This window comes from Arvicanthis niloticus, chromosome X, assembly GCF_011762505.2.
Source record: "Arvicanthis niloticus isolate mArvNil1 chromosome X, mArvNil1.pat.X, whole genome shotgun sequence".
Lineage (NCBI taxonomy): Eukaryota > Metazoa > Chordata > Mammalia > Rodentia > Muridae > Arvicanthis > Arvicanthis niloticus.
In genome coordinates, this window is record NC_047679.1 from 68,876,862 (window position 1) to 68,891,428 (window position 14,567).

The following is a 14,567-nucleotide window of genomic DNA, read 5'->3' on the forward strand; positions in this document are numbered from 1 at the left end:
ATTACGCCTCGGGATTGGCCAGTGACTTGGCGGTCTTTCTGCCTTAGCAGCTGCGTGGTTGATTGTTTACTTCTGGAGAAGACACGAGGCCAGCGCCATCTTGGAATGGTGGATTATACCACCGTTAACAGTGGCTTCCTACATCTCTCCCTGTTTAAATTATTAATATGAAACAGCCTTTTGCCAATAAACGCAGTGCCAATCAAGATTCGAACTCAAACCCGATCAAGCAAATTCCGTCTTGGGGGAATAAGCGATCAAGAGCTTATAGCCCGAAGATTTTCCTTTACCCTTCCAGGTGCAAATGGAAACAAGTCCTCTGGGTGCAAGGGCTAAGGGGATATAAAGAGGAATTGACACCCATCCCTGTGCAATGGAGTATAGCTCCCAGGAGTGCAAGGGCTGTCAACCTACTATTCAGGTACCACAGCTATTTAGGCAAGGGCTGGCTGGACTTAGACCTCTCATCGAAACAGTGCAATGGGATGAACCCTTGGGGTGCATCGACTGGGGGTCTCAGTCATCTGCTACTTTCTTAGCCTAGATAGTCAAATTTCAGGGAGAGATGCTTGCTCCAAGGCTGCGAGTACTTGGGCTTAAAGCGGCCTTGTCACATTTTTTGTTGGGCTCTGAGCTTACAGACCAACCATCTATAAACACTAATCCACAATATAGGGCTGTATCAAACAGGCCTACCCCACTCTTTAAGAAAGAAAGAAAGAGGCAGAAGAAATTCAAGAAGTAAAATCTCCAGGGGTAACGGGGTCCATCCGCACTCCATCAAGGCTCGAAATCCGGATTTGCAATTGCTGCTGCACCAGGTCCAGCTTCCCATTCCAATTCTCTTTTAAATAAGCAGAAAGATTATGGCTTTAAATAAATGTATCATTCACAAATCTCAGAGGTGTAATACCTGGATGTGGGGTTGCTGACACTCAGCTTATTTGAACCACATCCGTGAGCTGCTCCACATGGGCTTGGAGCAAATCAACTTTCTGATTGACCAACAGGATGCCTGAAACGCATCCACTTTCTGTGGGAGGGTCAAAGCCTCAGAAGTCTTTTCTGAGATTTGATTAACAACAGTAGCTGCTGTAACTTTATTAACCATGGCTAGGTCTAGTGATCCATTCCAACATTGTGCCAAAAGGCACGTAACATTTTTACAATCCAAGATATCAGAATTATTCTGAAAGTTGGACAACATAATGAAAAATGGATGTTCCACACACACCAACACCGGTTGTGCAGATGTATTCTTAAACACCTTATTAATTTTAATGTTATTCAAATGGCTAGAGATATTAAATCTTGTAGCTGAAACATTTTGTATTTTATGAAATATATCATTCAACAAGACAAAGGCAGATACACCCTTTTTTAACATTCTAAACAGTGGCTGCAACACATAATTTAATTGTGTTGAAGCAGGATAAACTCAAGAAAATACACATATGATTTAATTTAGGACTTGCATCCCTTTGAAAATATCAAACAGAGGTTTAAATCCTCCTATGGTAAGCTTAAAATGAGGTTTTAGCCAAATAACATCTCTTAACAACTTTTAAAAATCACTAAGAGCAAATCAAGATTAAACGTAAACCATTTTCCTTTTGCATGTACACTCACAAGCCAGAAGATGGCGTTAGATCCCCACCACAAATGGTTGTGAGCTACCATGTGGTTGCTGGGAGTTCAGCCTTTATATTTTAAATTAAGTCCAGCCTTTAATGGCTGAGCCATTTCTCTAGCCCAACCTGTCTCAAATATTGAAAAGACACTGTCTTTGAATCCTTTTTGAAGTAACAAGTACTCTAAAAAATTTTTAAAGCTCGTTATATTGGAGCAATAATAGCTTGCAGAAAAAAAAATTTTTTTTGGAGAAATCTACTAATACACAATGAATAATACACACCAAAAGATTTAACCTCTTACTTTTTTGTATTAAAGCAATAACAATAATTGTATATATAAAATGTAAAACGATTAACCATTTTCTGAAGCAATTATTTTTAACAAATATCGCTTCATGGGCTCTTAAAAATTATGAATAAATTTACTACCTGTAAACCTTTCACCTTTACCAGAAATGTAAAGGGATAATATAAAAACATCTTTTATATCTATAAAATTCTATAAACATTTATTAAAATGGCAGACGGAGTAGACAACTTATGTTGTATAAATCTTAAATTTGAACTTTATTTTGGATTAATTTAATAACCAATCTTTTTTAGTCCCATGAGAATATCGGATAAAAGCCAACCTTATTCTCCACTAATTGTTAAAGGAATTAAAACAATTTGAACCATATTTTATCAGCAGGTACAGTTATACTAATGGAGGGAAGCAGGCATAATTTTAATTTCTGTAGCATAAACATACCTTTTAGCCCACAGACTGTGGTAAAGTCTTTGGGTCTAGGTTTGCCCCTCTTCTCACAAGAAACAATGAGGACAAAAGACGAATTCCCTTAAGCACATTTCTAGGGCCTGGTCTGAAGACTCAGAACAAAAGGGAATGCTTTGCACCTGGGCTTCTGTAGCTCAGTACATATTGTCTTAATTCAAATGTAAATGCACTTAACCTCCCTCAGGCCTGTTCTCTGAATCTTGGCTAGTTTTTGAACTGTGCCATTTTGATTTTAACTTTAAACCTTAAATTTAAACTGTAAACCTTAAAAGACACGTGTTGTATCTTTTCTCTATAAACATAGGCAAATCAAAAATTTTCAAACTCTCGGTTGAGCTACCAACTGTAGCCAATGGATTATTGGCAGTTTAACTATGTTTTAAAGCCTCCTTTGTAAGTAACACTCAAATAGCTGTAATCAAAAGGCAGTACTTCAGTATTTGAATGCACTGGCAAGAGAACGGTTCAAGATCTGACTATGGCCCACAGCGGTATACTTATCGCCAAATGGAACTTCAGTATCAGGAGACTCAGAGCTGTAATCTTGCAACCTAGCTTCATTCTTCACAATCTGCACCAGCCGCGTAGGGACCCAAATTAAATTGTTTTCACCTGTGGAATAAGCACAAACAGCCTCCTTTCCTGGGCCACAGCAAGCCCTTAGCCAATCTTGTAGCCTCCTGTTCTTACGAGGGACAATGGCTGCATGGCATTTAGCTGTGGCATTTTCAAAAATCATCTGTTCTATTAATGGCATTGCTTGCTCTGAGCTCGCGGGGCACTCCCCGTGTGCCCGCCGCCCCGCACCCTTGCTCTGGCTCTGCCTTGTTGCAAGCCGCCACAGGTAGCAGAGTGCAGATGCTTCCCCAAAGATTCTGTCATAAAGGAGGATCTTTTTTTCCTCCGACCTCTCTCCACCCGCCGATGGAGGTTTCTCAAGCTTAATGGACTCTGCAGCAGTCCTTGTTCCCTTTGGATATCCTATCCTATGACCAGGCCTTTTTCCCTGTTGCCGGCTAACACACCCTGGTTCTGGTATGCTAGAGTGGCCCCTTTTCTCACAACACACATAAGTTAAAAACAAATGCAATGCAAGCAAGAAGCTAGCTAGTGGAGCGGCAGCGGTGAGTTTAAATCCGCTTGCCACAAACGCCACCCCAGGCATATCTTCCAAAGGTGTACCTTGAAACCTGCAGTCTTTTAACCCTCCTCGAGTCTCGGGGGACTTCCGCAATGCCTTGAAATTCCCGAGTTCTCGGCACCAGATATAAGGCGCACCTCCCGTGTCCTCCCTCACCCGTGGGAGAGAAACACGAGAGGCAGAATTTGGGTAGTTACTGCAAACGAGGACTTTACTTCTTCAAACGGTAAAGCGGAAAGACGTGGAAGGGATGAGATCAGGAAGGGGCCTAGCTTAAATACACCCTAGAGTGACGTATTCACTTCTGATTGGCTGTTCGCTCACCACCCAATATTACGCCTCAGGATTGGCCAGTGACTTGGTGGTCTTTCTGCCTTAGCAGCTGCGCAGTTGATTGTTTACTTCTGGAGAAGACACGAGGCCAGCGCCATCTTGGAATGGTGGATTATACCACCGTTAACAGCAGCTTCCTACATACAGTTTAAGTTTAAATGCCATTTCAATGTCATAAAAAGATGACATTATTCCTAAATAATGAAAGAAACCATAGATACCAAAAGCATTGGAAAAGAAAAAACACTGAGTTTGATAATTTGTTGAACAAATATATCTGATACCTTAACTAAAATTCTGTAGTTAATTGCAAACTAGAAAACAAATAATGTGTATTCTCACAAGTTTATGAGATTGTCTTATGAGTTTGTATTATGTTATATTACCTAGATTTTTACTAAACTAATGTCACCAAGGCTATTCCAAGATCAAGTGAGTAGACAAAATTAGTTAAAAGACATGTGTTCTGGAAATTGTTTGATTAAATATTTTTAATTCATAAACCTATGTAAAAATTAAATTACCAATGAAAAGTTAAATAAATGGACAGAAAATGGAACTTACATATTCATTTGCATATACATAAAGTACATACTTTCTTTATGGTATATGGAAGTTATATCTTGTTTTATATCTAGATGAATATATATATGATCTACATTTCTATGTGTGCATGTTTGTATTTGGGGGCCACCGTTTGTGTCTGTCTGTGTGTGTGTGTATGTGTGTGTGTGTACACATTTATGCCAAAAAAACCTTAAATTATTTTTCTTCATTCATGATCTATATTTTTTGAGAAAAGATTTTACTGGAATATAGATTTCACCAAGTAGGGTAGGCTGCCTGCCCTGAGAACCAGCTATCTCATTTTCACTTAATACCCAGCTCTGTAACTTCAAGCAAACCATGACACTCATAGCTGTCTCCGTTGTTATTGTTTTTAATGTGTGTTGTCAGAATCAAATTTACTTTCATATAATGCAAACCCAGCAATTCTTCAACTGATCTCTTATTTTTCTAGTCCCATTCTTTTAATTTTGAATGTATAGCCACTATGTACATAATTCCATATTCCCTTATCATATGAAACAATGCTGTTATTTTCATGATGCCATGAAACTTCATTTTGTTTTTACTGAAAAATAGCAACTACCTGATTCTATTTTTGCCAAGATCCTCTATTTAATACTTGTTTTATAATTATGCTTTATGTCTCATCAATAATTTTAATGCCTAGTAATAATGGTTTCCAATGTTTCTATAAATATTTGTTTCTATGCTGTCTATAAATAGTATAAATGCATATTTTACACATAAGAGTATTCTGGGAAAAGTGAAAATGCTTTTTCAAATCTTAGTAAATTCACCATTTAGAATTTTACACAAATATCTCCATGTTATTTTCTATCCTTTTATCATTTTTTTTGTTTACTAGATGACAATCACTAAGTATATGGAATGTGTGAAATGTGTTCTATTTTAATTGAAACTATAATCCTTTTTGACTTTCACCCTTCCTACTATGTGGATTAATACAGATCTAGGAGAGTACAGCTTAGTTACCAAGATACAAGAAGATATTAATCAAGAGGACTTGTTGGCAAAAGAAAGAAAATGATTTAATGACTTTGAGATAGAGAAGTGGCTTCCTTAAAGAAATGACAGATGTTTTGCTCAAGGCCTGTGGTAAAGGCAAGGTGCTGTCATAGAAGCTGACAGCAGATGTCATCTTCTTTATCCTTTCTGACCTTAATTCTTTTACCCTGAACCTTATAACAGGAGCAAAGAGGAGCAAGAGATAATGTATCTGAAGCTTGAGTGTTACAGAAATATATTCAGACACTTAGACCTCTGAACTACACCAATATTGAAACTGAGAGTTAACTAAAGTTGAAGTGTCATCACTCCTATAGAATTGCTATTATTATTTTATTTGATATTATTTATGTTATTGATCACATTGCTACATTATAAGTTGTATCATGTATGAATAACTGTTTCTTAAAGGATAATACCATGTGAAATGAATGATCAATCCATACGAATTAGTGAATCATGCAATACCGCAAAATTAAAATTGTTCCAGGAAAAGATAATCTACTTGCAACCTTCATGCTTTCTTGAAATCTGAGCCTTTTCACATGGTCCCAGATAGTTTCCAGTGACAGGTTTTGGGGTATGGTAGATTGAAAGGGAATAGTCCCCATAGACTCGTGTGTCTGAATTTGTGGCCTATAGGGAATGACACTATTAGGATGTGCGGCCTTGTTGGAGTAGGTATAATTTGGTGGAAGAAGTGTTTTACTGTGGCCAAAGATTCTGAAAACTCCTTTGCTTAAACTGCACCTAGTGTGGCAAATTTTCTCCTTCTGCTGCCTGTGAATCAAGAAATAGAACTCTCAGCTACTTCTTCATCACCATACCTGTCTGCATGATACCACATGGCTTTTCTTTCTTACAATAATGCATTAAAACCATGGAGTATTTGTAACCTAGCAAGTGAAAGATGAATATGAGAAAACTATAAGATATTTTAAAAATATCAGGCTGTGGAAAAATCTTGCATGCTCTTGAATGGGTAGAATTAGTATAGGTAAGAATTATACTAAAAGCAATCTACAGACTCAATGTAATCGCCATCAAAATTCTAATACAATCAGTTATAGCTTTTCAAAAAATGGAAACAGACACACACACAAAAGACCAGGATAGTTAAAATAATCTTGACTAATAAAAGAAATGCTGGGGGTATCACCATATGCAATTTCACATTAAACTACAATGTTATAGTAATTAAAACAAGCATTAATTAATTGACACATAAGCAAACTTGTTTATCATGAGAATGTATTTAAATTCCAGGCACACACACACACACACATACACACACACACACACACACACACACACACACAAATACCTGACTTTTATTAAAAGCCAGAAATATACAGTGGTAAAAAAGGCAGTATTTTCAGCAAATAGTGCTGATCAAGGTTGATGTCTGCTTGTAGAAGATTCCAAATAGACCCATGTTTATCCTGAACCAAACTCACATCCAAAGGGATCAAAGATTTGAAAATATAATCAGATACACTTAAACTCATATAAGAAAAAGAGCAGAATAGTCTTGAACTCATTGTCACAGGAGAAGACTTTTTTTGAAGAGAACATTATTAGCATACTAAAAACTAGGATAAATCAAAAATAATAAATAAGACTTCAAGAAACTGAAAAGCTTCTGAACAACAATGAGCATTGTCATTTAGACAAAGTGGTAGCCTATTAAATGGAAAAAAAACTTCTTACTAGTTATTATCTAATAAGTTCTAAGATTCAAAATATGAAGACCACAAGAAATTAGATATCTAGAAAACAAATAAACCAATTTAATAACAGAATCCTGATCTAAAGAGAATTCTCAATATAGTAAACTTAATTGGCAGTGAAATACCTGAGGAAATGGCTCTTGGCTCTTGGATACAGCTTTAATTCTGTCAGTCTGTGTCTTGTTATTGAGTAATTTAGTCCAGTGATTTTTAGTGATATCAATGTCAAAGATTCATGATTCTAGAAGATTCTTGAATTTTGTTATTTTCATTTGATTCTCTCTCTCTCTCTCTCTCTCTCTCTCTCTCTCTCTCTCTCTCTCTCTCTCTCTCTGTGTGTGTGTGTGTGTGTGTGTGTGTGTGTATTTACATACACTTCCCTAAGTTTGACTTTTGGCTTTTCTGAATTGGGAATATTTATTTGCTGTGTTTTCTTGGAGATATGTAATCTCTTTATGTTGGACTTTACCAAAAAGTACCTTCTACAGGGTTGTATTTGTAGATAGATATGGCTAAAATTTCTTTTTTCATAAAATATTTTACACTCTCCATCAACTATAGTTCCTCTTCACTTACTAGCTTTTATATTTCCAGAATTTCCTCATTTTGTGCTTTCTTTACTGTTTATATTTCTATTTACAGGTTTTAATCACATTTACTCGATTCATTAAATTGTTTTTGTTTCTTGGCTTTCTTTAAGGGATTTCTTCATTTCCTCCAATTTCTTATTTGTATTTTCCTTGATTTTCTAAAAAGGATGTATTCACTTCTTTAAGGACCTCTATCATCTTCATAAACTTGGAATTTAGGTCATTTTTTGTGCTTCAATTGTGTTGAAATTTTCAGGAATTCCTGTAGTAAAAATTATGTGTTCTGGTGATGCTGTATCTGTTGTTGATTATACTCCAATACTGGCATCTAAACATCTGAGTTTGTGGTGATTAAAATTTGAGGTGTTAATTTCTATGACTGTCTTTTTTGGATGGGTGTTTTGTTCTTTGGTTTCTGTTTTCTGTTGATGTTTTGCCCTGGTTCTTCCTCCCAGTTCCATGATCTCAGAAATAAGAATCAGATTCAAAACATTATTTATAAATACCTTCACCATATTTAGGCTCTTCTCTAGCTATATATAGCTAGAAATACCACATTTATTTTAACCTACATTCTGCCATGTGTCTCCTTACATGTTCTCAGGTACAATGTGCTCGTCTTGTCACATTCTCCTGGCAAATCTCTGACCTAGCTCTATCCCAGAACACTTTCTCTATCCTGGATTTCCTACTTTTATTTCCTGGCCTAAAGCCATAGGCTATAGGCTTTTCAATTGAGAGGTGATGCATCCATGCAATAAACAAAATATTCTCTCCAAGATGGTCTTCTGACTTTTAGGCCCCATGTTTAAGCAGGGGTCTTTGAGTTGGAGGAAATTTTCTCTCCAAGTTTAAAGGCTTTTTTTGTTTTTATTTATTTTTTGTCACTAATGTGGCTCTGGTCAAGCAGAAATGAGGAGGAGAATGGGGACTACAGAAAGGTTGGCCAGACTATCTGGTCTTCTGGCAAGTGTGGTCTATTATTAGGCAGCGCTGAAGAAAACTATTATGTTATGAAGAATTGCAGGAAGGCAGTCTACATGGCATTCTGGCAGGTATGGCCTGTGGTCATATTATAACCTATTTTTAACATCAAAAGGAAAGAGTTTCTTTTCCATTATATAGGAATATCATGGAATTATGCCCCTTGAATATCTCACATATTAAATTTACATTTTTGTCAACGTACTATTTTTTTGTGTCCAAAACATTTTTGATATAACTTAATATTCCACTGAGTAGTAGTTTCCAAGATTTAATAAATACATCTTAATGGTAAGTTAATATTACCATAACAAATTTATATCGTTCTGAGATATTTTTCTTATATAACATACCAGATAATTGTTAGACAAATTTGTTGATATTGATGATAAAGGACATAATAATGTTTTTGCATACATCCATGAAGACAGTGATTACTATTTTATTATTAAAAGTGTTATAGTATTATGAATTCTAAACAGTCACGTTAATAAATATAACACTACAGAATGTTTCCTTTGCTCTGATAGATAATTTTAAGACTTAGACAGAATTTACTTCCTATTGTAGATTACTACAATATCTTTAACTGACAGTACTTTTGAAAACATTTATCAATTTACTGTTGCTTCAATATTAGTATATAATGAATGATTACAAATTCTTAGATGCTTTAGGCAGCAGGCAATAACTTTATGGGTTTCAGCAAAATGTGAATGAATGTGAGTAATATTCTTAGGGCTTTTTCAAAGATCTAATGCCAATTGTGGTCTCTGGAATTTTGATAATACTTTCTTGTATATTTTTCAGGGTATCATATCTATGTTCATAAGTAAAGGATGACCTGCAGTGCAATTAATGTTATTACAAATCTTTCAGTTAAATGATTCCAATTCGGCATCAAGTTACATTGGGAAATTTGTCATGGTAATAGTGAAAGGCAAAGAGAGAACAAAAATCATGTGACAGGTATTTTTAAACTTTTGTTTATAATTTTTTAAACAGATATCCCATATCATGTCACATGGCAATGCCTAGAATCAGAGATTTATATTACATGACTATGATTGTTAATCTTGGTAGTCAATTTGATTGGATCTGGAACCAACCAAAAAGCAAGCTTTTGGCTACTTCTGTGAGAGTTTTTATCAAAGTGGGAAGAATCAACATAAATAAGAGCTTCAACTTCCAGTTGTAACAGATAAAGAGTGAGAGGGAAGTTTACTTCATGCTTGCTAACAAGTTTATTCACATATTTCTCATTCCACATTCCTTCAATTTTATTACAACCTACCTTTGGGCTTCCAGTAGGAACTCTCTCAGAGTCGCTTTTTTTCCTTCATTGACCGGGCAGAACTACAGAAACATTCAGCATTATAGATTAAAGCACTACCCGGTCTTGATCCCCAGTGTGAAACAGCCATTGTTGAGCTACATATACCATACAGTGTAATCCAATCTAATATATATATATATATATATATATATATATATATATATTCATTTTGTATTATTTGTTCTTCTAGAGAACCATAATAATAATATGCCTGTGTTACATTGCCAGACGAGTGGATACAGGAGGATGTGGAATATTAGAGCCATGATTGCCATTGTTGTTCCACAATATACATTCATCAGGAAGACAGGAGAAAGAGTACACATCTTATTTTGTTATATGACTTTAACGAATAAAATGAGTATATGGTTACTATGCACATGTATTGTTTGTGAATGAATTTATAACAATATCCAATAAGAAGTATTAATACTTAGTATTATATCTCTGTTATTAATATTATTATTGTAGTAAAGAAAGATATGATCTTCATATTGCTAGTTTAATATTGAACAGATATGGTTTTTTAAGGTCCATTTTTTTTTTTACTTTTACCATAAGGAACACACTAATTCTCTTGTAAAATAGTGGCAATATAATTACATTGAATATAAAGAAAATAAATAATGTTTACTCTTAACTTATTTTTTTTTAATTTTAATTTTAATTTTTTTCTCAACTTCTGAAAAGAATTTTGACACTAAAATAGGTAAGGATCATTTTATTTCTCACAGGCAAATAACTAAAATTTGAAAGTTAATAGTATATATATATGGGACTTCTATAATCATTAGATGATTCAATAGACACACTGTGTAAACATCATTTTGTAAGACCACACAATTAATAAAAAAGCGAACTAATATCTGAATTCTATTATTCATTCTCTATTCTATATATTCTGTATAGGAAAAGCTTATATGGTAACAAGGAAAGGCAAAGAGTGACTAAGATCCATGTGACAAGTGTTTTAAAGATTTTGATTATTATATCAAATGTAGGGAAATGGAAAGAAAAAATGTAAAGTTTGAAAAAATGAGATTTTAGCCACCAGGTATGTACTTTTTGTCATAACGCTTTTGTACAGGCTAATTAATATGTATCCTATTGGTAAGATGTGTAAATACCCATTGAATGACTCTGTAATTATTCAAATTACTCTTTCATTTATTTTTCCTATCATTATTCTTTTCTATATATTGTTTTTCCCATTGTGTAATAAAAAAAATTGAGTTACACTGAATCAATGGCACAATCAGTATATGAATTCACATTATCAGCTATTCCATTGCATTTTCTGGAAGATGTATTTCTCTGAGAATATGGAAGTAATTTCCAACATGCTTATATTTGAGTTCATAAAATGAGGTCAACACAACTGTAATTTCAGTTACTCAGCCATAGTTGACAACCTTACATTTTGCTTTGTTTTATTTTGTTGATGTTTGTTTTTTAACTCACAAAACAAAAGGTCTGGAGTAAGATGGAGATCATCACAAATCTTAGAGTCCTTGTAGTATGTAGAGAACATGTAACATAAATCACTTCTGAGAGAACTGAATTTCTGGTGTGAAGCAGAAAATATTCTGCTCTAATGCTACTTGTGAAACAGTATTAACTAATAATACATGTTAATCTTCATTCAATAAAGTCTTAGTGAAAAAAGCATTATGAGAATATTTTACTGGGACAACATTGTCTGACTGTCATAATACATATGATTATGAGGAACTAATTGTGTATTGGCCAGCACTGGCTGTTTCATTCATGTACCCACAGATAATCTCTGCTAAATTTACTCATTCTATAACCCAAATGTTCAGTTTAAGAGTTTACAGATACCTTTATGAATTATAATGTGAAATGAAATATATTTCTCAGTTTTTATGTGCTGATTATACTTGTTGAGATCCCCCTTTCTGAAATTTAAGTATGTTTATTTCAAATGGCCTCTAAAGTTTTCCAAGGCTTATACCATAAACAAGGAGAACTGCAGAGACCCAAGGGTAAAAAAAAATAACATTGAGTCTCTGAGAACTGATCCATGTGAGTGCTCAGGTGGAAATTTCAACTGCCTGCCTTTCCAATGCTCAGTATTTATTTTTATTGGATGGTGTCAGCATTCAAGTTGATGATGCTCTCTGTTAATATTTGATTTTAAATTTTCAAATGAATTAAATTATGTTTTTGGATTCATTTGAGTCTGTGTATGTATGTCCTGCCACATGTGTGCAGATGACAATGGAGGGCATCTCATCCTTTGGAGCTGGAGTCATAGGTAACTGTGGTTTTAGGATTCAACATGGGTTTTAGGATTCAAACTTTGAATTTTTGGAAGATTCAAAGAGGCTAAATTCCTTTTAAGCACTGATCAACCCTTTAAATATCATAATATTTTATTATTACATACTATAGTGGATATTAGACAGATGAAGAATAGTTGGCATGGACACTATGATCTTGAGATTTATTTTTCAAAGAACAGATTTTTATGAAAGTAAAAAAAGGAATGCATAAACAAAATAGTATATCAGCCACTACCACTGAGGAAACAAATTGAGTATATGACTTGTTGAATAGGAAAATAGAGAACAAAAATAAAACCAGCGATAAATGGAATAATGATAAAAGATAAATACAGAAAACAAATTTAAAAAAATCTCACCTGCTCAAACCTGAGTTTTCATGAGCCTAGGGTATTTTAGAACATGAAGGGAATAAGAACCTTTCGTATTCAAATCATAATTATTGGACTAGCATATAAAGACCGTTATGTTTCTGCTTTTTCTTGTTTATAGAGAGTACTCACTGCCCAAGGTCAATTATATCTTGGCCAAATTTGCTGGATTTACTGTCCAGTAGTATTCATATATTTATGAGACTATGGTGGTTGAGGAGTTGGAGGGAGGAGCTATAAAATGTTGGTTGAAACTCTGAGGTCAAAAACACTGAGAATGTTCAATATAAGATTTTGCAGCTGGATATGTGATAGCCACGGTAGCCAAATTAAAAACAAAAAGACAAACAAAAAACAAAGTAACAACAACAACAACAAAAAGGACAAGGTTTTACAAAATAAGAAAACTTGTATAATTAGTCAATTTTTTATCAAATTCACCTACTTTTTGTGTTTATACTAACCACAGTCCTGCTGCCTGCTATTTGATTTTTTACTTGGAAGGTTTACCTGAGGGAATGTCTCTTCTACCTTGTGCTCTCAATTGGAAACTCCTACTGATGCCTTAACAAAATTGGCATAGCTGTTTGTTTTTGGTGGTGTAAGAGACTAATATGATGATATTATTTACCTGCTATTTAATATTCATTTTTTATTTGTTTGTTTGCTTGTTTGAAAAATGGTTTCTTTACATAACACTGGCTATCCTGGTATTTGTGATGTAGATTATCTCCTGCATTCCAAAGAGATCTGCTGACCTCTGCCTTCAGAATGCTGGGATTGAAGTGCCATGGTGTTCAGCACCTATACTTTTGTATGCTACATAGTTACTACATTTAATCATTCAAACCCAAAAGGATGGTTATCATGTGTTCTTCTCTGCATGGAATATTTTATGAAATACTTCTGTATATGGATGTATACATTACAATGTTCTCTGCCATATCTTACTATAAATTTTCTTTAACTGCATTATTGCTTTCTAAAGCAAAACACAGTTCCATTTAAATTTATTGATAATGTCCTTTATACCTGTGAAGTTGTCAATAAAAATTAATTAAATTTATAGAAACTACATGACTAGTTAGTATAATATCACTGTGTTTGTGTGTGTCCATGCAATTTTCCTGACATCTTCTGTAGTTATTCACGTCACATTGTTGACATGAATTATTATAAGATTGTTTTCTATATTTTATTATCTGTTTCTGACTTTGGTTTTGCCTCATGTATTTAGAATACAGATAGCACTCTGTTAATCTGAGATTAAAGAAAGAACATTGAAATTATTAAATGCCATCATCAATTCTGTCAATGCCTTAATAGGTGTATCTAAGACAAGAAACAAATGGTTCTAAATTGTTTATTCAAATTAGTTTCTTTTGAAATTAAACATCTAGTTTAATAGTAAAAATATGTACTACAAACAAGCAAATTGTTTGAATTCCAGGGTTATATAAAGAAAACATTTTTCAAACAAGATTACATAGGGCCTTCAATTATAACTTACACTTTAAAATGTGATTTATTGAAAAATGAGGACATGCTTATCCATACAAAATAGCTATGTATTAGCCATTCTAGATTAACCTAAATGTTTTTTTTAATTATGAGGATGTAAGGAACAATTCCTAGAAATTTATTTCTAAAACCTTAATGACAATTGATCCTTTCCATAGGAAAGAGATTGTTAAACAATATTATTTTTTCACTTAATGACATATTTAAGTTTTAAATATGATGCTTGAGGAGGCAATGCTTTTTCTAT